This window comes from Talpa europaea, assembly GCF_964194135.1.
Source record: "Talpa europaea genome assembly, chromosome: 10".
Taxonomy (NCBI): domain Eukaryota; kingdom Metazoa; phylum Chordata; class Mammalia; order Eulipotyphla; family Talpidae; genus Talpa; species Talpa europaea.
The window spans coordinates 71,740,020-71,763,358 of record NC_140077.1 but is presented as its reverse complement, the minus strand read 5'-3'; positions in this window follow the sequence as shown (position 1 = coordinate 71,763,358).

Below are 23,339 nucleotides of genomic sequence, written 5' to 3'. Positions count from 1 at the left end.
ACCCAGGTGACTAGATTGGCCCTGCCCAGATAATCCAGGATAGTCTCTCCACCACAAGGTCCTTAAGGGCGGTCCTGTCTGCCAGTCCCTTTAACCATGTAAGGTAGTCACAGGGTCAGAGTTTAGGATGTGGGCATCTACAGGGTCACTGCTCTACCACAGAGACTTGTCTTACTTATGACCTCATCCTCTTGTCCCACACTTTGACATCACTGATTCCTCCCCTTATCTGTCTGGGTCTGGCCAATCTGGACCCAGCCTGGTGCTCAGGGTAGTTGGCTGTGGTGTAGGGCCAGGAGTGACCTTCTTGGCAAGCGCGGTCTCACTGTGCTGTTCCAACTCCCTCTTCCCCTCTGCCCCGGTCCTCCATGGTGACATGGCCTTGTGACTCCATCTCCAGGGGAGACCTCACCTTTTGTTAAACTGGTTGGTGATGGGGCTTTGGTGCCTGTAGGCAGAGCTGACTTGCCTTGGTGCCTGAGCAATGGATGTCACTCCTGGACACTCTGGTGTGAGATGTGAGAAGGCCTTGCAGATGCTCGAGGCGCTGATACTATGCTGGGTTATTCGTTTCTTCAGGCCATGAAAGCCCTCGGAGATAGACTGGTATCCAATTCACCTATGAGAAAACAGCCTCAGAGAAGTAAAATGAGTTTCCCAAGCCCTCACAACTGAGCAGAGGTGGAGCTCCTGCTTGAATTCAGAGCCTCAGTCTCCTTGAAAAGGTGTGAGGGCCGAGCAGGGAGGCAGACTGGTTTCCCCTCCACGGAGGAGTTCCCTTTTCTCTAACTGGTGGCTTTGTGGAGAATCAAATGAGAAACTGGATTTCGGTGCTGCTCAGGGGACGGGTGGCCTTTATTAGCTCGAGAGCCCCGCTCTCCGGTGGGTCCCATGTCGGTGGGCACAGGGAACCCCAGGTTCCTAGGCTGTGTCTACACTCCAGCTCTCAGCCAAAGGGCTGTGCTTTGGGGTGAAGAGGCAGTTGGGCTGGTAAACAATAGCAGTAAGTTTGGGGCTTTCCTTTGACAGGGCTGGGGACGGGAAATGAGGAAGACTGTGATGATGAGTGGCAGGGTGGGTAGGTCTGGCATGCCCATGTGTGAAGTTCAGTTATTCAGGGGAGGCAACAGGGCTGCTCCGGCTGGGGAAAGTGCTGTCCCACCCACTAAACAATGTAATCATACCTGCCAGGCACCCCAGCAGGCAGCCAGGGTGAGGATAAGGCCTTGGGGTGGGGGCTCTGTATTTTCAGCCCTTGGGAACACAGCTCTGCCCTGGCCCTTTCCAGAGCAGCTATTCTTTGGAAGGGACATCAGTTTCTAGCTCTGGAGGCCCTTCTGGTGATTTCATCTACCTCTCCCCTCTCTGCACTCAGACAAGGGCGAAGAAACTGCCCACATGCTAAATCTTGAAATAACCAGGCATTTAGTAAATGTCCTATACTTTGGGAAAAGCCAAGTGTAAGACTTAGTTCCTGCCCTCAAGCTAATCAGTAAGGTAGAAAATATGCTTGCAACTGCGAACAACCTTGTTTTTCCTTTCTCTGCATCCACAGATCTGGCCACATACCTGGAATCATCCACTGGCAACTGCCCCAGACAGTGAGGGGTGTGTCACCAAACCCTCAGGGGGCACGGGGCAGCCCCTTAAGGCCCTAGAGGTTGTGAGACTGGAGTGGGGAGTGAGGTCAAAACACGTGCCCTGACTCACCTCATCCTCTGGCTGTGGCCCTTTCTGGGGTAACACTGGCCCTATTCCCCCTGGCTGGGTGAGATGAAACGTAGTGCCAGGACTTGGAGGGGGGTACACTCTGGGTAGGCAAGGACCTGGCCCCTCCCTCAACTCATGGGCCACCGGTTGAGTAGGGCCTGAACTTTGACCTCCTCGACCAGAGCTGCTCTCTGAAAAGACTTTGAGCCACTCCCTGCGCGTAAAGGGCACCTCTGGTTCTGTTCATCTTCAGTGCCTGCATGTGCAGTACCCAGGGCTTGGGGCTGTGGGAGGTGGGAGGGTGAGGAGGGAAGTGGCTTGGTCTGTGGGAGTAGCCAGGCAGCATGCCACCGGAGCAGGGGTTGGGGCCCAGGGAGGGCTGCCTCCTGCAGAGCTGCGAGCTGGCCCTAGGAGAAGTTTTGATGGTGGACAGTGAGGAAACAGCATGGTGGAGATTTTCCCATCTGATTGTTGCTCTGGCTTCTGAAGGAGCAAGATCCCTCCTCCTTAGAGTCCAGTTTTACCCCCGTCCTCTGGTCAGAATTGCTGCTCATCAGCTTGACCCTCGACCCTCGGCTTCTGCTCTTGGAAAAGGTCACTTAGCCCCTTCATGGGGCGCCCTTGGTGTTTTCATTTCTTTTCCTCTTTTCAACATCTCCAACCTGGATTCCCCTTGTCACCATGTTTGCTTCCCCAAAACCAAAATTTGGGAACATGGTCTGATAGGGATTTCCCCCCGTTTTTCAATTCATTAATATTTAAGGAAGCCTTAAAGCTATTCCTTAAACTTAGATCCTTTTCCATTGTATACTTTAAAGGTCATTATAGAAAAGGATAATGTCACATGAAATGGGAAAACAAGGAGAGCAGCCACCCAGGGCTTCCTTGCTCCTCTCCTCTGAGTGTCACTAAAAGCCTGGGGCCCTGCAGGGCATTTCATTCCTGTCCCTCCTGGTCCGCCAGGCATCAAATGCGGATACTTCCCTGTTACAAATACAACCCTTAGTGTACATGAGCCTCCACACTTTTTATTGCTCATACACCGACATCTCAACCCTGGGTTGCCTTGGGTGTCCATCCATGCTCAGGAGGAAATAGTTGTTCTGAAGGGAAGTTACTCTCCAAGCCTCTGGCCAGGAAGTCAAGCATGTGAAGCCTGCAGGATCTCAGGTGGGGAGTTGGAGTGAGAGGCATAAACCTGTGGGTGGTAAGTCATTTTTAGGGGCCAGGACTGCCATGCAAATACATTCATTTGCATAACTTTCTTGCTCTAAGGGCCAGTAAAGTTTCCTACCCCACCCAACACCCTTACCGGGATTTGCAAGTGAAATATTGGGACTGGCTTTCCCCCTTTGCCCATCCCCTTCCTTCGTGAGTCCTCTGCACCTCTTGGTTTTGTTTCTGTCCCTCAGGTCCTATGTGTACAACTGCCGGTCTTAACCTCTCTGATCCAAGGTTCCCCAATATGCAAAGTATCTGCAGAGGTTATGCAAATGGTCCTCAGTCTGGATGGTTCTGACCCAAGCCCAGTCAGCACTACCTCAGGCAATTGCTGTCTGAGACCTTATGAAACGTGATCTTGACTCTTCCTCAGTCCAGGCAGCTGTGGTTCTCTAGTTCCTCAAGTGGCTAGAGCCTCTGGGGGCTACAAGGCCTCAAGTTTCAGAATGAGCTGAGTTTTCCTAGTCCTTGCCCTCTGATTTGGAGACTTGTGGTTCTGAATTCACTGGAGCTTTACTTTCCAAAGAAGCCGCGATTACATCTCAAGCTGAGACGAACCTTGCTTAGCTGTGACTGGAGCCCGTGGTGGGGAGATCTGGGGTTTGCAGTAAGACCTAGAGGGGCCTATGGTTTTCTGGTACTCAGCTGGTGCCTCTTCTGCTCTGAAACCTGTTCTAGGGAAATGGCTCTCATAGTGCGGCTCTAGACCTACCTCTCGCCCCACCCACCTGCCCACGGGCCCTAGCAGGAGGGGAAGGAAATGAGGCAGGTCTGCCTGGAAGAGGAAATCCAGTCTGTCTGCTTCTTCCAAATTCTGAAAATGACAGTTGACTCCATGGATGAATGTATAGTTTGCCCATAAAGCACAGTTAACAAAGAAGTTTTGGTAATTCAAGCATCAAAGAAATTAAATATATATATATTTATATATATAATGATTATATATACATTCAGAGTGATATGTGAAAGTTCTGTTTTATACTCTCACTCAACTATGGCAACTCCCTCTCCAGAAATAATTTTTCAACAGCTTGATTTTATTTTTATTTTTTCCAGAGTTAGAAAAACTTTTATCTCCATGCATACATGCTTATAAACATAGGCAAAAATTTTCTTTGACGTTTATAACAAGTATAGATGAAGTCAGGAGGTAGACCGTTGGGTAACTTGCTTTTTAAAAAAAGTGGGAAAGTGCACGGCATATAGACCATCTTGGCAGTGTTTATGTGCAGAGGTTTTTGGTGTTAAATATCTTTGCATTGTTCAATCAATTGCAAGAACTTTTCACTCCCATTAATCAACATGCAACCTGCCTTTTGAACTTAGCATGTCTTGGTGAGAGTTTTACCTGGATTCACAGACCTGTCACCTCTGTTTTCCAGCGTGGAGCAGTCCGCAGTGCGAGTGCCCTGTCCTCTACTTAACTCTCTGCTCTTGATGTTTTATTTGTTTCTGTTTTAATATTAGTGTAAATTCCTCAAACATCTCATACAGTATCTTTTACATGTGTAAGGATTTCTGTAGGGTAGATTCCTACAGGTGGAATAGTTACATCAAAGGGTAAGTACATTATAGGTTTTGGTAGCTACTGCTGAAAAGGCAGTATCAATTTATAAATGAATGCCCTTTGCATGTCGTGTTCTCAATGAGAGGTCCATGGCAGGATTTACTGTCAGCAGATTTACTGTCAACAGTGCAATAGGGGATAGAATAAGTCAGCTGAGAATAAGAGGATATTTCCCCAAACTGTCAGATGCATACCTTTAGCCACATGGTGGGTGACTGGAAAAATCAGATCTGGAGGGGGCAAGGGGATTCCTTGACCTCGCCTGTGACAGCAGCTCTGCTCATTGAGTATAGTTACTTGCATGTATTTGGGTGTGTAGGTGGAATGGCTAAAAGACAAATCTGAGACAGACGTGGTCTGCCTTCTGCTGGCGCTTGATCTTTACAGGCGACCTGACCTGATTCATAGACCGGGCAGTGCCGCCCCTGGGGGAACACCAAGGTGGCATGAGCAAGTGGCTGGCAGGGCTGTGAGGGAGCCCAGGGTACTGTGGGAAGGCACTGCAGAGGTGGGGAGAAAGGCACAGGGCGGAGGCCGTGGCTCGGCTCATGTGCCTTGGGGGACACCGGAGGAGGTGTGTGGGCTGCTGACTGCCCCCTGCAGATGCTGAGTCAGAGGCATCAGGCTTTGGGGTGGGCACCTATTTCAGAGGCACATGGCCCAAGAGAAGTCCCTGGAATTACACTAAACTGGGCTCAAACAGGGCAGTGACCTCACTGAGTCTTGGTTGAACAACCAGTACAATGGGAATAATATTGTGGCATTCCACAATCATTTATTATGATTTAATAATATTCACATAATTAATGATTATGAGAATGCCTCTCACACCTCCAGGGGCAGAGTGTAGCTGTCCTAGGGCTCTGAAACCTGTGCTCTGAGATCTGTCCCTGTGTCTGTGTTGAGGACGTGCTTCCTGCCCTTGCTCCCGCCAGTAACGGCAGGGTGCCAAGGCACGGCACCCCTGGGGAACCGTGTTCTAGAGAAGGCTGATTTGTCTATGGATTCTCCCTTGACTGTGCTTGGTCCAGGACGTTGGGTTACCTCCTCCATCTCCCTCCTCAGTGGGGTGTGGTACAGTTGGGTAGCTCTCCCGCCTGGCCTGGCCCAGCTCCCTCTCTGGATTTTCTCTTATAAACATGTTTCTCCTGGTAAAACCCATCCATATTTAATCCCATTTTATCATCTGCTCTCAGAGGACCTGGACCAGCACTGGGGTCTCAGCTCCCTCATGGGGCTCTTGTGAGAACAAGTGAACACTCTTGCAGAAGCTTGATGTCGACGCCTGGCGCACAGTCAGCCCTCATGGTCCTTGTTATTCTAGTGCCAGTGTGACCAGGTTGACAGAACTGAAAAGGAGAGTTTGGGACTCAAATGTGTCTTCCTGCGCCTCCCAGCGCCATTTCCCTGAGTTCCCTATTCCTGCTGACCACTTCCTCACCTGCAGGAGGCAATATGTGGTGGTTGTCCCCAAAGTCCTGGCTTGGCCTGGCTGCTCTGCGTGGGTAAAGATGATTAATTCTGTGTGGTTATGGTTGAGAAGGGGGCTGCAGTGTTTTCTTAGGGACCGTGTGGACCCCTGGGCTTGTAGCATGTCAGCCTGGCAAAAGGACCTCCCACTCCCTCACCCCCACTGTGGGCTGTGGGCATACTGAGGGGCAGCCTAGGAGCTGGATGGGCCACTCTGGCTGTTAGCTTCCAGGCAGCATTGGGGGCCAAGGGCATGATGGGAAGACAGCAGTGTCCATGAGATATAAGGGTGAGTCGCAGGGCTTCTCTCCATACACCTCCCCCCCTTGCTTCTAGAAGGAGCTGAGGCTGCCAGTACCGACCTTGGCCCCAGATTTAGAATGTAACCCCTTCCTTCCTTTCCCACAGTTGCCAAACTTTATCAGACCCTTGACTTTGGGGAGTATTGTTCTATCATAAGAATTTAGCAAAACAAACAAAAACCAAAACCACCTTGGGCTATGTCCCAGCAAAGAAGGCCATGAAGTAGGGGTGAAATGGGGAGCAGTTGAGTCTACCGCGGTTTCAGAACCTGGTTCTTCCCGCTCACACCAGAAAAGGAAATGGGCTCGAGGGACAAGGGGGTGCCTGGCGATGTATGTGGTGGCACCCTGGGCCAGGATCCAGGCCGTGTTCTGTCCAACTTGTCAGCTCAAGGCCCTCGACTGTTGGGAGACTCCGTTGTCCAACATAAACAGAGAGAAAGCGTGCTCACTGTGCTGTTAGGAGAGAAAGCATGCCCACTGTGCTGTTCTTTGTGAGGGTTGATGTAAACTATCAGCCGGTGACTGGCAGCCCAGTGAAGGAGCCTCGAGCCTGCCTCAGAAGCCCCAACCCCCTCTGTGACCCTTTTTTCTTTTTGATTTTGACCACGAGCAACCAATGAGGTTGTGGTATTACCCCCATTTATAGATTTGTAAACTGAAGCATAAATTTCTAGAAAATAATCCTTTGCAGTATAGAGCCATGATGCTCAACAGAGGTTTTTTGCCCATTACAACTTTCCAAGGGCAAAGAGAAGGCAGTAGAAGCCTCTGTGGCTCAGTCTCAAGGACCCTTGTCAGTGGCCAAGTCACAGTTTAGAGACCTGAAGGGCTGGGGGCATTGTCTGCTGGACCCTCAGACCCCGACAATGCTCCAAGAATCAGCACAGCCCTTCTTGAAGGGGAGCAGCAGGCAAGACAGGAGAGGTCTGCTGCTCCAGGGTCAGCTCCCTGGCGGGGGATGAACTGCTGCAGTGGCTGGCGATAGTTTGATAGTGCTGAGACTTAATCCCTTTGCCACCAGGGAGGCCTGATTTGATCACTTAAAAAAAAAAGTCTGTGTAATTTATAATGACTGAAATGTAAGCCCCACAAGACAGGAGTTTGTGTCTGCTTTATTCACTGATAAATCCCTAGTATCTGACACACAGTAGGACCTCACGTATTTGTTGAATGTTAGTGGGACCCTAGTAGCATGTCATATTCTTTGAAGATCATGAAGATGGCAGAGATAGGGTTCCTGCCACCCCGAATGACAGGTGAGGAACAGCAGGTGCTGCAGGAGGAAGCCCACAGGGTGTGGATACAGCAGCTCGTGGCTGGTGGGTCTCCTGGAAGGGTTAGTGGGCACCTACACTGAGCTCTGTTACCTGAGACAGCTCCACCTTCCCAGGGCAAGTCTCCCCTCCGTCAAACTCTAGCCCCTCCAGCTGCTGTTTCACCCCATTTCCTCTTGTTCTGCCTTTGATGGATCCTGGGGAGTAACCACATTAACCACCCTCTAGCTAGTGCCTCAGCTCTGCCACCCCCCAGCAGGCTGCCCTGCAGCACGGCGGGGGTCAGCTGGGGACACCTGGCCCTCTGAGCAGGGTGAGTTTGTCCCCCCAGTGTCCCTGGTGCCTGCGGGAAAGTAAATACTGAGAAGGTGCTCAGTAAATCAGAGGGGTAGAGGGATGAAGCTGAGGATTAAAGATGCTGGAGAAGCCCTTTAGTTACCTAGCTCTGTCTCCCCTTGACAGCAAGTCATTAAACAAATTTCTTTGTATTTTTAAATTTATTACTTATTTTTTTAAGATTTATTTTATTTATGCATACAAGAATTGGGGTATAGCCTCCCTGGTGCTGCAAGGGTTTAAGCACAACGCTGTGAAGATATCTGCAGACTCTGCAACATGAGCTCGATCCCCGGCCAGGGAGCTACCCACATGGCACAGCAGACCTCTCCGGTCTCCCCGCTGCTCCCCTCAGCAGTATATTTTCAGTCAGTTTGCCTGTTCTGTTCCCCACTCTGTCTCTGGTGAATCTTCTCATCCCCCACACCTCTAGCCTATAACCCAGTCCTTGTATGCATAAATAAATATATCTAAAAAAAGAAAAGAATTGGGGTGTAGGTCAGAGGTGTGGGGGGTGAGTGGATTCACCAGAGACAGAGTGGGGACCAGAACAGGTGGATCTACTGAAATACACTGCTGAGGGGAGCAGTGGGCGAGTCAGGAGAGGTCTGCTGCGCCATGTGGGTAGCTCCCTGGCCAGGGATCAAACTCATGCTGCAGTGGCTGTGGATAGCTTGATAGTGCTGAGACTTAACCTCTGCACCACCAAGGAGGCCTCTTTATTTATTTATATTTACTTATTTGTATTTTATGCCACATTCACCCAAACAGACACTTTCTAAATTGTACTCAATATAGTACAATATAGTTGAGGCTGAACAAATAAGAAAAGGAGAAAAGAAAATGAAAATGGGTAAGTGAGGATTGTATCCCCCCAAAGCTTTTGTCCCATAGAGGTGGGTAGAGCTGACACCCCTACATTTACAGTTCTGCTGTTGTCCAGGCGCTTACCTGGCTGCTTGTGTAGTGAGCCGTGAGGGGGTGACCCTGGGCTGCGGCCCTGCGGCCCTAGCAAAAGCATCAGGGCTGCCCCATACTCCTGGGGACCATGGGGAAAGGGTCACGATTCTCATGGGGCCCGAGCTCTCTTGGTTTTCATCACATGGCCACATGGCCCTGCTTAGGCGTGTTAGAGGAACAGTTATGTGACTGGTGCCCCGGGGCATTCCTGAATCACATCTTGGGGCCAGAGGTCCTCCTAAGGGACATTGCTGTTTCTCAAACTTTCTGGAATTATAGACCAAAAAAGTCTCCTGTTCCAAACCATTGACTATAGAACTACCTATAGAATAAAAGCAAAGGGGGATATAATTTCTTTAGATATTGTGGTTGCACGGAGATAACATTTGTTATGATAGGAGAATGTATGGCACTATTATTTCCCCAATCCGCATTTGACATTGTTTTCATAGGCTCTAGACTAGCATCCCATGAATTCTGGAGCTTAAGCCTCCAATCCCAGAGTTTGCTTCTTCCCAGAAAGGACTTCAGTAACCATGTCAGAATCATGTGCCTTTCTTTTTAATTTTTAAGATTTTAATTTTTTATATTTATGTTCTTACACTGTTAATTTTTGTACAATATTTGCTTTCTGCCCTCGAGTGAAGTCCAGGTAGTTCTCCCACCACCACAGCCCCTGTTCAGGCCCCTCCTGCCCTGCCTCCTGTGTGCCTCAGACCTATGGTCCCCTTGCAAGTTTTGGCTTTTTCTTGACCCTTTTTTCAGTTTCTCTGTGTTCCACATATAAGTGAAACCATTTGCTATTTATCTTTTCCCTTCTGACTTACCTTGCTTAGCATAATCCCACCCAGTTCCATCCATGTTGCTGCAAATGGCACGAGTTTATCTTTTTCTACTGCTGAGTAGTGTTCCATTGTGTATATATCCCACAACTTCTTGGTTTTGGGGCATTTAGGTTGAGAAGCACGTACCTTTCCTCTTGGTCTGTCCTCAGTGATCCTGAAGAGTGGCAAGTGATGTCCGCATCAGAGTGTCCCGGAGTGACTTACAGCAGGAGGCTTGACGGTGACAATCAGGAAGGTACAGCTTCAAAGCCTTCAATTTTCTTATCTAGTATCTGTCTTTTATTTTTTCTAAAAGACGACTTCCGGATTATTTAAGCTTTGAGTTTCACAGACCCGAAATCCACTGCTGCTTGTGTTCCGATGTTTCAGCTACATGGCAGAGATTCCTGACCTTCCATGCTGTTGCTGGGGTGTGGCTGCCCAGTCAGGGCCTACAGTTCCCTAATCAAAGGAATGTGGCAGAAGGGATACTCCCACTGTTCCCAGGCCTGACCTGTTAAACTTCCCTCACTGCCCTGTGGGGTGACCCTAACACAAGGCCTCAGCAGCAGGAAGGGCTGTGCAGAATAGCCCCCCACCTTCCCAGCTGCCTCCTCCACACCACACACATTCTTTTCATGAGTGAGAAGTAAACTGTTAAGTTGTTGAGATCTGAGGGTTTATTTGTTACAGAAGCTGGTGTTAACCAACATACCACACTAAAAAGCAGACTCTCAAGTTCTAATAATCTCTAATTAATCCAACATTCTAAGCAGCTTTTGGGAAATCTGAAAAAAAAAAAATTAGGTATTTTCCTTTCTGAGAGAAGGTGCTGACTCTGTCATCAAACAGACTGTGAGTGGCAGGGCCGTCAGGTGCAGGCCGTGGGAGTGAGGGTGCTTTGGCTGGAAGGGTGGATTTTATGGGGCTTTATTCACTCATAAAATGGGCGGCAGAAGAGAGTTAGTGTGTTTTATGAAACAATAAAAAAGGAGGGAGGAAAATACAGCAAAAATAACCATCAAATAAACAGAGCACAGACTGTATCAGCAAACCCAGGGTTCTGCAGGCCAGGAGTGAGGGGGAGACATGGACACAGTCACATTTCCCCCGCCCTCCTCTCCGTGAAGTCGAGATTTCACACAGTTTCAGTGTCTTCAGTGTCTAGCAATAAACATGGGGTCACATTTCTCTCCTGCTTAACAAGCTACAGCTCCTGTGGCACCTGTTCTTCCTGATACCTCTCCTGCTCCTTCCCAGGTTCTGCATGGAAGGCTCCACATGCTTTTCTTTCTTTGGGTGCAGAGTGAAGTGCCAGATGTGTGGACAAGGAGAGATGGCAACTGTGCCTAGAATCCAGCCATGCCTCACTGCTGAGGCACCCCCGGAAAACTGTGAAAGCCACTTGTTGGGCTTGTGCTTAGGGAGACACCAAATTAGGGAGCACATAGAGGTGGGTGCAGTCTGATTTTAGAGAAGCCTCGAAGTTATTCTGGGAGACAAAGTACATCGAGCCTGAAGACAGGACTTGAACAAGCAGCATAGTCAGTGATCAAATTGCCTGAGAAACTCAGGTTCACTCAACAAGACGATGACTTTGCAGAGCACCTATCTTGGGTGGTGAGGGAAATTGAGGTCAACTCTGGTGCAGACAGGCCACTTATTTTATATGTTCACTGGACTGGTGAATTTGAATTTCCAGTAGTGTTGGTATATCTGGATTCCATCAAGGCATCTGAGAAAGTATTAGGTGATCAATTTATGGGTCTATTGCTAAAATATAGTTGTCTATTGTTTCTTGCAGGGGAAAGGATTATAATTGATATCTGATGTAGTAAGGCCTCAAACCACCATGTTTAATGTTATAGCAACATTGGCAAAGATATAGAAGTCAAGTTTATCAAAAGCTGTATCCTTTGCCCCAAATATCTAGACATGGATGAGCAAGTCATAACTTTAATTTTAAAAATCTCAGTATTCAGGGGCCTCCCCTGGTGGTGCAGGCAGTTTGAGCGCTGCACTGTGAAGCTGTCTGCAGCCTCTGCAGCACTGGTTTGATCCCGGCCGGCCGGCGAGGGTCACACATGGTGCAGCAGACCTCTCCTGTCTCACCTGCTGCTCCCTCAGCAGTGTATTTCGTCAGTCTGCCTGTTCTGTTCCCCGCTCTGTCTCTGGTGAATCCTCTCACCCTCCTGTGCATCTGGCCTGTACCCTGGTTCTTACATAAATAAATAAATAAATCTTTAAAAAAAAAATAAAACAGTATTCAGCATAGAATGAGAATGAAGTGACTTGATCAGAGTTGAATAAAAAACCTTGGGATTTTGGTGACCCGGGTATAAGTTTCCTACATCTGCTGTAAAATTCTACCAGAATGTAGGAGATGGTTTAAACCAACAGAAATGTATTCTTGCACAATAGTTGTGCTTAGAAGTCTAGAATCAAGGTGTTGGAAGGGCCGTTCTTACTCTGAAATCTAGGGAAGAATCCTCCTTGCCTCTTTGTTTCTGCTCACAGTATTTGTGTTCCTTGGTCTGGGCAGCACAGCTTTGACTCTGTCTGTGTCCTCACCAGCACCTTCAGCCCAGTTGTGGGTTTGGGCCCACTCTACCCAGCACGACCTCATCTTTACTTGATTACAACTGCAAAGACTATTTCCAATTAATATATTTTATTTGGAATAACTCACAGGTGCTGGGGAGCTGGTACTTGAACATGTCTTTTTGGGGGTACAAAATTAAACCCCACAACACCCAGTATGGCCAACAATGTGGCGTGGTTGCTGCTCGAGTTGCCGACTTTGACTAGGCTGAATCACAAGAGATCCACCTGCAGCAGGAAGGGAGTAGGTCTAGGCTGCTGGCAGCACACCTGGTGAGCCCTGGCAGGACGTAGCTCCTCCCGCTCCCCTCTGTGTCCATGCTCCAGACCCAGCTTTTCCTTTTGTCTTCTAGACTGTTGATTCCTGACTTCATTGCTGTTCTTCTTCCCCCACTCACGCATTAAATGGTTGTATTCCTTAGTGCTTTCAGGCAGATCCTCTCTTTCTATGTATTTTTTCTATGTTGATATCCTCTTATGAAATTTCATTTATATACCATTTACATACAGATGATTCTAGAATCTTTTGGAGATGTCTCCTGAAACCCAACTAGATTTCAGTATCTTATCTGAGTATCTCCCAAATCAGCCTCTTTGTCTCCTTCCTCTTTTAGAAACTGCTCCTCATCCAGAGTTTCCAGGCTCAGGTGTCTAAGGTCAGTGCCCATTTGTCCAAGACACCCCTGATGTTGCCCTTCTCCTCACTCTCAACATCTAATTGTCATCCAGTCTGCATTATTGCAGAAATATGTCTATATAATTTCCCTTTTATTTCCACTTCTGCTACCTTGGTTCAAGCCACTGTCTATATATTTATTTATTTATATTTTGCTGGGATAATTATAAGAGGTTTTGAGTAGGTCTCCCAGCCTCTGGCCTTATTCCCCTCTAATCTACTTTCACAGAGCAGCCAAAATGCAATGTGACCATGTTATTTTCCTGCTTCAATGGATTCCCCCCCTCTTTACGATGAGTAAACCCCCCTAGCATGGAGACCGTGTGGCCTGATCCCTGCTTACTTCTCAAGCTGCATTTCTCTCTATTCCCACAATGTGCTCTCACACCCTCCCCTTCTCCTTGCATCTTTATCCCTGCTGTTCCCTCAGCCCAGTACTCTGTTCCTTTCTCTCTTTGCCTAATTAACTGATACTCATATTTCAGGTATCAGTTTCAAATCCTTTCTGCTAGGGACGGCTTTTCTGAACCATAGTTTGCCCCCCCCCCCCCCTTTAGTAACTATCCTGCCATGTTGCACAACTTCCAGGGGTGAAATCTGTATTGTATATGAATGGCACCCTGAAGTTGTGCAATGCAGTGACCAGGCATACTTTGTTCCTCACTGTCATTATTTACTCCAGGACTGTAAACTCCACATCTGGCTCTGCTGTGAGCTTGGCATATATGAGAATTCAGTCAATATATGTTGAATTAATAACATGCCTCTCTTATGAATGCATACCTGAAAAATTGCAGGGGTGAAAAATATTATGGAGACCACATCTTATCTGCCATTGCTATTTGTTGAGTTAGCACATGGAAGTGTTTACTTTATTCTATTTCAGAAAGTGTAAGTAAAATAACAGAAGGCAAGTTACAGGGAAACAAATTTGGCTTGACAATGAATTGAAGGGCTTTCCAATAATGAGTTCTACTTCATTATATACACTAAAGTAGAAGCTGGAGGATGACTGGGTGGCAATCAGACAAGAAGGCCTTGGAGAGTCTAACTCAAGTTGTCTGAGTTTGTTTTTTTTTTTTTTTTTTAAAGATTTATTTATTTATACATACAAGCACTGGGTATAGTCAGAAGCGCAGGAGGGTGAGAGAATTCACCAGAGCCAGAGCGGGGAGCAGAACAGGCAGAGTGACGAAGTACACTGCTGAGGGGAGCAGCGGACAGCAGGAGAGGTCTGCGTGCCATGTGGGACCCTCGCCCGGTGGCTGGGGATCGAGCTGGCACTGCAGAGGCGGTGGACAGCTTTGCAACCCAGCGCTCAACTGCTGCGCCACCGGGGAGGCCCTGTCTGAGTTTTTATGAGTGTAGGGAAAGTTCTCTTTTTATTTGAGCTCAAGCATTTATTTAATGCTGTCTCAGTGCTTGACACTATTGGCTATAGAATGGCAAGAGTCAGCCGTGTCCTCAAAGGTGCAGTCAGGTATCAGGGACAATCCAGACTCATAGGAAACAATTAGAAAGTGGAAACTTTCAGATTATCATCCATTGTCTAAGTGAGTGGAGATGAGTGTGGTTTTCCAGATTCCTGGTGCGGTGGAAGACACCTGTGGATGGGTAAGAGCATTATCCTTCTGAGGGGAGAGTCCACTTGAGGAGAAAGGGGGCAAGATTCTAAAGTCCTGTGAGAGAAGGGCATGTGGCCAGATATATTAGCAGGTATTCCTCACACCTTCATTCACAGCGCCAGAGTCTGCAGAAGTCCAAATTCCTTACAGGAAACCAGTGAGGAAGATGGGACAAGGGTTGGCCTGGGATTTTGCTGAAACTCAAGGAATGAACTGACTTGTCCTGTACTCACTTGTCCTGTGTTTGGGGTTCATTAGGTGACTCAGAGGTGAGTCATCTCCTTATAGGGAGGAAGGGAGTAGGGGAAGCCCCAAGAGTAAAGCTGTCCAACTGTTTCTAGTCTGCAAGTTCTCTGTATTTTTTGCACATACTTTTGGCTGCAAGAAACCTAAAACCCAATTAACAGTGACGTAGTGAAAAGGAAAATTATCTCACATGTTGAAATGCCTGAAATGGTTCTCATCTGTGATTGGTTAATTCGTGGATTTAACTTAGTCATCGAGAGCCCACTTTTTTCCATTATTCTCTTTGCTGTTTTCTGCTGGTTGATTCATCCTCTTCAGCTGACTCTCCTCACAGTCTCAGGAAGGCTTTACAATTCCAGACTTCAAATGTGAACAACAACTAGAGCAGAACAAAAGCCGAATCTCTTCACTTTTCAGAGAGAAAAATACTTCCTAGCTACTCGTTCAGTTTACCTCACCTAATGTCTTATTAACCAGACGTTATATGACAAACCCATTCTTAAGTCAGTCACAGGACATGGGAAATGGAATTACTGTGGGGCAAGCCCAGTTCCCTTTGAAGCACATGGAAGCCTGATACCTGAACAACATCAGGGTTATTTTATTTTTCCTGAATAAAGCACATTTAAAAATAATTGATGTAATGTTGGCTTTCAATACTCTGTTTCAGACACATAGCTTCATATCCCAACAGCTGCCTATGCCACATCATGTCTACCAAGAAATGTCTAGTTACCATCCTCTACCTCCAATTGACCCCCTGTCTCTGTTCCATCTTCTCACACCCTTTTCCCCTCTTGTAACCACCCTTCTGTTGTCCGAATATAAGGATTTACTTTTGTTTGTTCCTTTTCTTTATTTATTTCCATGTGTGACTAGAGTCCTATGGTATTTGTCTCTCTTCATCTGACTTATTTACTTAGCATAATTCCCACAAGATCCATTCACATTGTGGCAGATAGTTAGGTTTCATCTTCTTTTATAGCTGACTAGTATTTCATTGTGTATCATCTTTATCCTGGCAGCCTTCAGTGGCACTTAGGCTGTTTCTGTTCTTGGCTATTGTAAATCATGTTGCAATGAACATAGGGATGCAGGTATCTTTTCAAATTAGTCTTTTCATCTTCTTCAGATACATACCCAAAAGAGGTGTTGCTAGAGTATATGGTAGTTCTATTTGTAATTTTTTGATGAACCTCCCATCCTGGATGAACCAGTTTACATTCCCACTAACAGTTTTTGAGGGTTCCCTTTTCTCCATATCTTTGCCAACACTCACCGTTTTCTTGTTTGTTTGTTTGTTTTATTATAGCCATTCTCAAGTGTGGGAAGTGAAATCTCTTTGTGGTTTTGATTTGCATTTCCTTAATGATAAGTGGTGAAGAGCATCTTGTCATGTGCTTGTTACCATCTGTATGTCTTCTTTAGTAAAATGTGTATTTAGATACCCTGCCCATCTTTTTTAATGAGGTTTTTTTTGTTGTTGTTGTTGAGTTGTATGAGTTTGTGTTTTTGGATATTATATGGTTTGTAAATATCTTCTTCCATTCAGAAGGTTGCCATTTCATTTTAATAATGGTTTCTTTTGCTGTGCAAAAGCTTTTCAGTTTGAAAGAGTCCCATTTATTTTTGCTTTTATTTCTCTTGCCTTGGAAATGAAGCCACAAAGATGGCACTAAGGTTGATATTGAAGAATTTGTCACCTATGCTTTCATCTATGTATGGTTTCAAGTATTATTTTGAAGTCTTTAATCCATTTTGATTGATTTAACTAAATTCATTTTTTTGTATATGATGTAAGATACTGATCTAGTTTCATTGTTTTACATATCTCTACCCAGTTTTCCCAGCGCCATTTATTGAAGAGATTTTCTTTGTTCCAGTGTATACTTTTGGTTCCTTTGTCATAAGTTGTTATCTGTACATGTGTGGGTTTATTTCTGGGTTCTCAACTCTATTCCATGGATTTGAATGTCTGCTTTTGTTCCAATACCATACTGTTTTGATTACTGTAGTTTTATAGTATAATTTGAAGCCAGGGAGCATGATACCTCATTTTTATTCTTTTATTCTCAGTATTGTTTTTGCGATTTGAGGCCCTTTCTAGTTCAAATTTGTAGTCCATAAAAATTTTAAATTTTTGATTTTATTTCTGTGAAGAATACCATGGCAGGTCTGTTCTTCCTATCAGAAACAGAATATAAAATTGCCATGATAAACAAATTCAAAGACATGGAAGAAAAACAATTGATTCAAAGAAATGGAAGAAAAACAATGGAAACAAAATCAATTAACAGAATTTAAAATTTGGAGACTCAGGATGTAAAAAGAAAAATAGAAGAGGTGGAAAATTCAGGAGAAAGCTATGGCAGTAGAATAGACCAAATGGAAGAATGAATCAGTGAGCTTGAAGATGTGAATAAAAAATGAATCCAGATCTGTATTATAATGGGGGGGGGATTTTCTTGAAGGCTATTTTTCTATCCTTTTAGTATGTAGGAGAGATACTGAGCACAATATATGAGAAATATATATAATTGCCATAGTGCACTCACCACAATATATAATATATGAGAAAAGACTCAGGAAACAATGAATATGCATGCCAAGGAAAGAGCTGTGTTTGGAGATTTGCTGGAGGTTCCCAGTAGGATGTATCATTAGATTATGACTCACCTTGGGAAAAAATACAAGCTTCTTGATTTAAGTGACTCTATGTGTGGTTAATGCTTGGACATTTGTTAGTTTTCTTACATAAAAATGATTCAACTGGTAAGATATATAGGTCCTTTTACTTATTAGGAAATTCCAAGAATTGTAAGGAATTTTCTTAAGAAAATTGAGTTGTCTCCTTTAAGATGTAGGAAATCTAAATCAATCATTTGTACAATGTATAAAACTCTGAAAACTCTATATGGAAATGAGAATCTGAGTAGGGAGTCGGAAGGCATTATAAGGAAAGACCCAATTCTAAATAGTAGCATATAAGGTCAGTCCAGTTATAATTCATGGTGTTAACTCTGATCTTATCTGTTCCTATGGGAGAATTTTTCCAAATATCTAAAGAATAGAACTGCTTTTACTGCATATATATTATGTGCTTCACATATTGATGCCTTCACACATATATTGATGCCTTGATTCCTTAGGATAGCAACACCTTAAAGGAATGATTATTCTCTCCATGTTATAGAGGACAATATTGAAATTGGTGAGGTCACAGATGATGTAGTTTAGGCTGAGAATATCATCTCTTTGCTGTGGAATAAGAAGTAATAGGTGGTACTTTTCCCCTTGAGGAGGGAGCACAATGGACTAAGGTAATGGGTCACAGGTGCTTTTGTGGTGAGTGCACTATGGCAATAACACTTGAAGGGGGGATCCTATACTCCCCAAATACAAACAGCAATGTTTTTTTAAAGATTATTTATGCATACAAGAACTGGGGTACAGGCCAGAGATGTGGGGGGTGAGAGGATTCACCAGAGACAGAGTGGGAACAGAACAGGCAGACTGACTAAAAGACACTGTTGAGGGGAGCAGCGGGCGAGTCAGGAGAGGTGTGCAGCGCTATATGGGTTGCTCCCTGGCAGGGGCTCGAACTTGTGCTGTGGCTGCAGGTAGCTTCATAGGTTGCATCTTAACCCCTTGTGCCACCAGGGAGGCCACAAACAACAGTGTTAACCATTTCTGCAATAAAAAAATAAGGCTTTACTTTAAAAAACTTGGTTCATTCTTTATTTTTATTTTTAAAATAATCATTCATTTTTTAAATTAATTAATTTTTATTTACTTTACTTTATTTTATTTTTATATTCCCCATACAATTGCAACCCCCTTATTTTGACCCCAATTCCTCCTTTCCCTGCCTCCCACCCCCCATAGAGTGTCTCTGGTTAATAGTTGTTTGTTGATTTTGATATTTTCTTTCTTATAGTTATTCATTTTCCTGGTCCCTTATTTAAGTTTTCTAGATTCCTGCTAGGAGTGAGACCATCCAGTATTTTTCTTTTTCTTTCTTGCTTATTTCGCTGAGCATGATCCCTTCCAGCGCCATCCATGTTGCTGCAAATTGCATGTGTTTATCTTTTTTGAATGCTGAGTAATACTCCATGGTGTATATGTACCACATCTTCTTGATCCAGTCATCTCTTTTTGGGCATATGGGTTGTTTCCAAAGCTTAGCTATTGTAAACAGTGCTGCTATAAACATAGGGGTGCAGGTGCTCTTTGGAATTGATGTTTCTGTGTCCTTTGGGTAAATACCTAGGAGTGGAATTGCTGAATCATATGGAAGCTCTATATTTATTTAGTAGGTCAAGAAATCTCCACACAGCTCTCCATAGTGGTTGGACCAGTTTGCACTCCCACCAGCAGTGCAGGAGAGTTCCTTTTCCTCCACAACCTTGCCAACATTTGTTGTTGCTAGTTTTTTTTAATATGTGCCATTCTCACTGGTGTCAGATGGTATCTCATTGTAGTTTTGATTTGCATTTCCCTGATTACAAGTGATGTTGAACATTTTTTCATATGCCTGTTGGCCATTTGCATTTCCTCTTTGGAGAAGTTTCTTTTTAGCTCTTCAGTTCATTTTTTTGACTGGATTATTTTCTTTGTTTTTGTTGAGTCTCATCAGCTCTTTGTATATTTTTGTGATTAGTCCTTTATCATTAGTGTTGTGTGCAAAAATGTTCTCCCAGTCGGTGGGGTTTCTCTTTGTTTTTGTTATTGTCTCTTTTGCTGTGCAGAAGCTCTTTAATTTGATGTAGTGCCAGCTGTTTATCTTTGCCTTCACTATCACTGCTTTGGGTGATGTGTCTGTAAATATGTCTTTGATGTGCATATCATGTAGTGTTTCGCCTATATTTCCTTCTATGTATTTTACGGTTTCAGGTCTTATGTCTAGTTCTTTAATCCATTTTGTGCATGGTGTGAGGTAGTAGTCAAGCTTCATTCTTTTGCATGTAGCGACCCAGTTTTCCCAGCATCATTTATTGAACAAACTTTCTTTGCTCCAATGCATAGTCTTTGCTCCTTTGTCAAATATTAGTTGACCATAAATTTGTGGGTTTATAAAATAATCATTCATTTTTGTACAATGTTTGATTTCTTCCCTCTGGTATAATCCCTATAAAATTCCCACCACCAAATCACCCATGAACCATCATCACCATGGGGCAGTACAACCTACAAAAGGGATGAGTGACTGTAATGCAGACCCTGCTTGGGCACAAGCCAATATTGGATCTCCTGAGACCCAATGCTGCACTAGATAAAGGGGTGCACAAGCAGTCACCCAGGACAGAGGGTGTGTTGCAGCAGAGCTAGAGGTGAGGGCGTAGAGCTAGGACTGTTGGCTTGAATCTGAGGCTCATTAACACAGAACTGTAGTCTGAATTGGGTCAGGGCATTGAACTTCCTTATATTGGAGAGACTACTACTGAAATCCAAGTTGAGCTCTCTGAAACACCTGGCACTCTCCACCCCAGAATGCGACATCCAAGACACTTGCCACCATGTATCCTAAGCTGAGATATCGAAAACACTTGCCACTCCTCACAATGAAAAGCTTTCAAATTCCTGAGTCTACAAAAGGTGATTTTTTAAAATTTTATATATTTTTTACATCATTTTTAATTTTTGCACAATGTATACATTTTCATCTTTGTTATTGTCCCCATAAAATCCCACCCCCCCCGTTTTGCTTCTACTCCCTTCTCCCCCCTTGTAGTGTGTCTCTGGTTTATAATTGCCTGTTGATTTTGATTTTTACTTTGTTATAATTAGTCTTTTTCCAGATCCTTTACTTAGGTTTTCTAAATATGAGTGAGACCATCTGGTATTTTTCTTTTTCTTTCTCGCTTATTTCACTGAGCATGATCCCTTCCAGCTCCATCCATGTTGCTGCAAATGGCATGAGTTTATCTTTTTTGATTGCTGAGTAGTATTTCATTGTGTATATGTACCACATCTTCTTGATCCAGTCATCTATTTTTGGGCATTTGGGTTGTTTCCATAGCTTACCTGTTGTAAATAGTGCTGCAATAAACATAGGAGTGCAGGTGTCCTTTTGAATTAATGTTTTTGTGTCCTTTGGGTAAATACCTGGGAGTGGGATTGCTGGATCACATGGAAACTCCATTTTTAGTAAGTTGAGGAACCTCCAGACAGCTTTCCATAGTGGGAATAGCTTTCCACTGTTCCATAGTGGTTGGAATAGTTTGCACTCCCACCAGCAGTGTAGGAGAGTTGCTTTTTCTCCACATTCTCGCCAACATTTGTTGTTGCTAGTTTTTTTTTTTTAATATGTGCCATTCTCACTGGTGTTAGATGGTGTCTCATTGTAGTTTTGATTTGCATTTCCCTGATTACAAGTGATGCTGAAAATATTTTTCATATGCCTGTTGGCCATTTGCATTTCCTCCCTGGAGAAGTTTCTTTTTAACTCTTCTGCCCATTTTTTCACCAGGTTATTTACTTTGTTTTTGTTGATTCTCATCAGCTCAAACAAAAAGTGATCTTTTCATGTATATTTTCCTGGTCCTCTTTGATACCTACCACCCCTTGCTGGTACCAGTCCCCTGACTATTCCAACAACTACAAAAACAACAGTTGAAAATTTATCCTTACTAACACATACAAAATAAAAAATGAGGGGACAAAAGAATAAAGTAAAAATGCCAGACATTAAACAACACTGAAAGGAGCCATGAATCAGTGGAGTTTGCAGAGCATGACAAAAGGGGAATTCAGGGCAACAGTCCTGGCATTGCCAATGGAACTTACAAAAAAAAAAAAAAGAAGGATAAGGCCTCCCCGGTGGCGCAGCAGTTGATTGCTGAGCTCTGAAGCTGTCTGCAGCCTCTGCAGCACTGTTCCATCCCCGGCCAGCCAGCGAGGGTCCCACATGGCGCACAGACCTCTCTTGCCGTGCCCGCTGCTACCATCAGCAGTGTATTTCGTCAATCTGCCTGTTCTGCTCCCCGATCTGGCTCTGGTGAATTCTCTCACCCTCCTGCGCTTCTGACTGTACCCAGTGCTTGTATTAAAAAAAAAAAAAAAGCATGTTTATTTTTTTTAAAAAAAGAAGGCTATAAAACAACAGCAGAATAAATATGAAGAAAATATGAAGCAGCTACATTCAGAAATATTGGAGTTAAGAAGCACTATGACTGATTCATACATTTTAAAAAATATTTATTTATGTATAGAAGAACTGTGGTATAGGCTAGAGGCATAGGGGAAGGTGAGAAGATTCACCGGAGACAGAGTGGGGAGCAGAACAGGCAGATTTACTGAAATACACGGGTAAAGGGAGCAGCAGGCAAGAGAGAAGAGGTCTGCTAAGCCATATGTGGGTTAGCTCCCTGGCTGGGGATTAAACTCAGTTCCTAATGGTGATGGCACTGAGACTTAGCCCCTAGGATGCCAGGGAGGCACCCATTATAGCTGATTTAAAAAATATAATTGAGGGACCTCAACAGCAAACAGAAGCAATGGAGAATATTAATGAACTTCAAAACATGATACTGAAGAACATAAGAATAGAACAGGGTAGAGGAAAGAAGAATGAAAAAATGAAAACACTAAAAGAGTTCTCTGGGGTAACTAAAAGAGAAATAACATCTGTGTCATAAGAATCCCAGAAGGAGAAGAAACTGAAAAAAGGAATAGAAAACCTGTTTAAAAAAATAATGACTGAAAATAATCTCACTCTGGGAAATGAACCAGAAGTTGCAATTCAAGAGTCCCAAAGAGTTCCAAACCAAATAATACTATTGCTAGATAGAGGTACAACGAGACATATAATAATAAGGCTGTTGAGAATCAAAGATAAGCACAGAAAACTAGAGATATCAAGGGAAAAGGGGATAACCTATAAGGGAGCACTAATCAGACCATAAAAAGATTTTTTTCTCACCAAAAACATTACTAGCACAATGAGACTAAAAAAAGATATTCAAAGTGCTTAAGAGGATTCCAGCTTAGAACTGCTACCCTGCAAGATAAACAAGCAAGGTAGAAGGAATAGTAATGAGCTTCACCGAAAATCAAAAACTAAGAATTTATTAACACCAGCTGCATATGAAAGAAATCCTAAAGGAGTTATTATAAAGCAACAGAACAATGAATATTGAGGCAAAAGACACCTAAATTACTTAACATTGAGGAGGAAAGTAAAAATCTGGCTTATTAGAACCAGCCAAAGATCAGAGAATCCAACAGTTCACACAAGTGGTCCATCATATATTAACCTCAGTAGAGCCTTTTAACAAAAGAGAATGGAAGTAATATATAAGATAACAGAAATTGAAACAAAACAATAGAAAAACCCTAAAAAACCACAAAATAATAGGAAGCCCTCAAAAAATTTAAAAAGTCAAGAGGAACCAAACCAAAACTAAAAACATAACAAAATGGCAATAATTACTTAGGTTTCAGTAGTTATCTTAAATATAAATGTCTTGAACTCACCAGTCAAAAGATGCTGAATGAGATGGGCGGAGCAACATGGCAGCGAGGA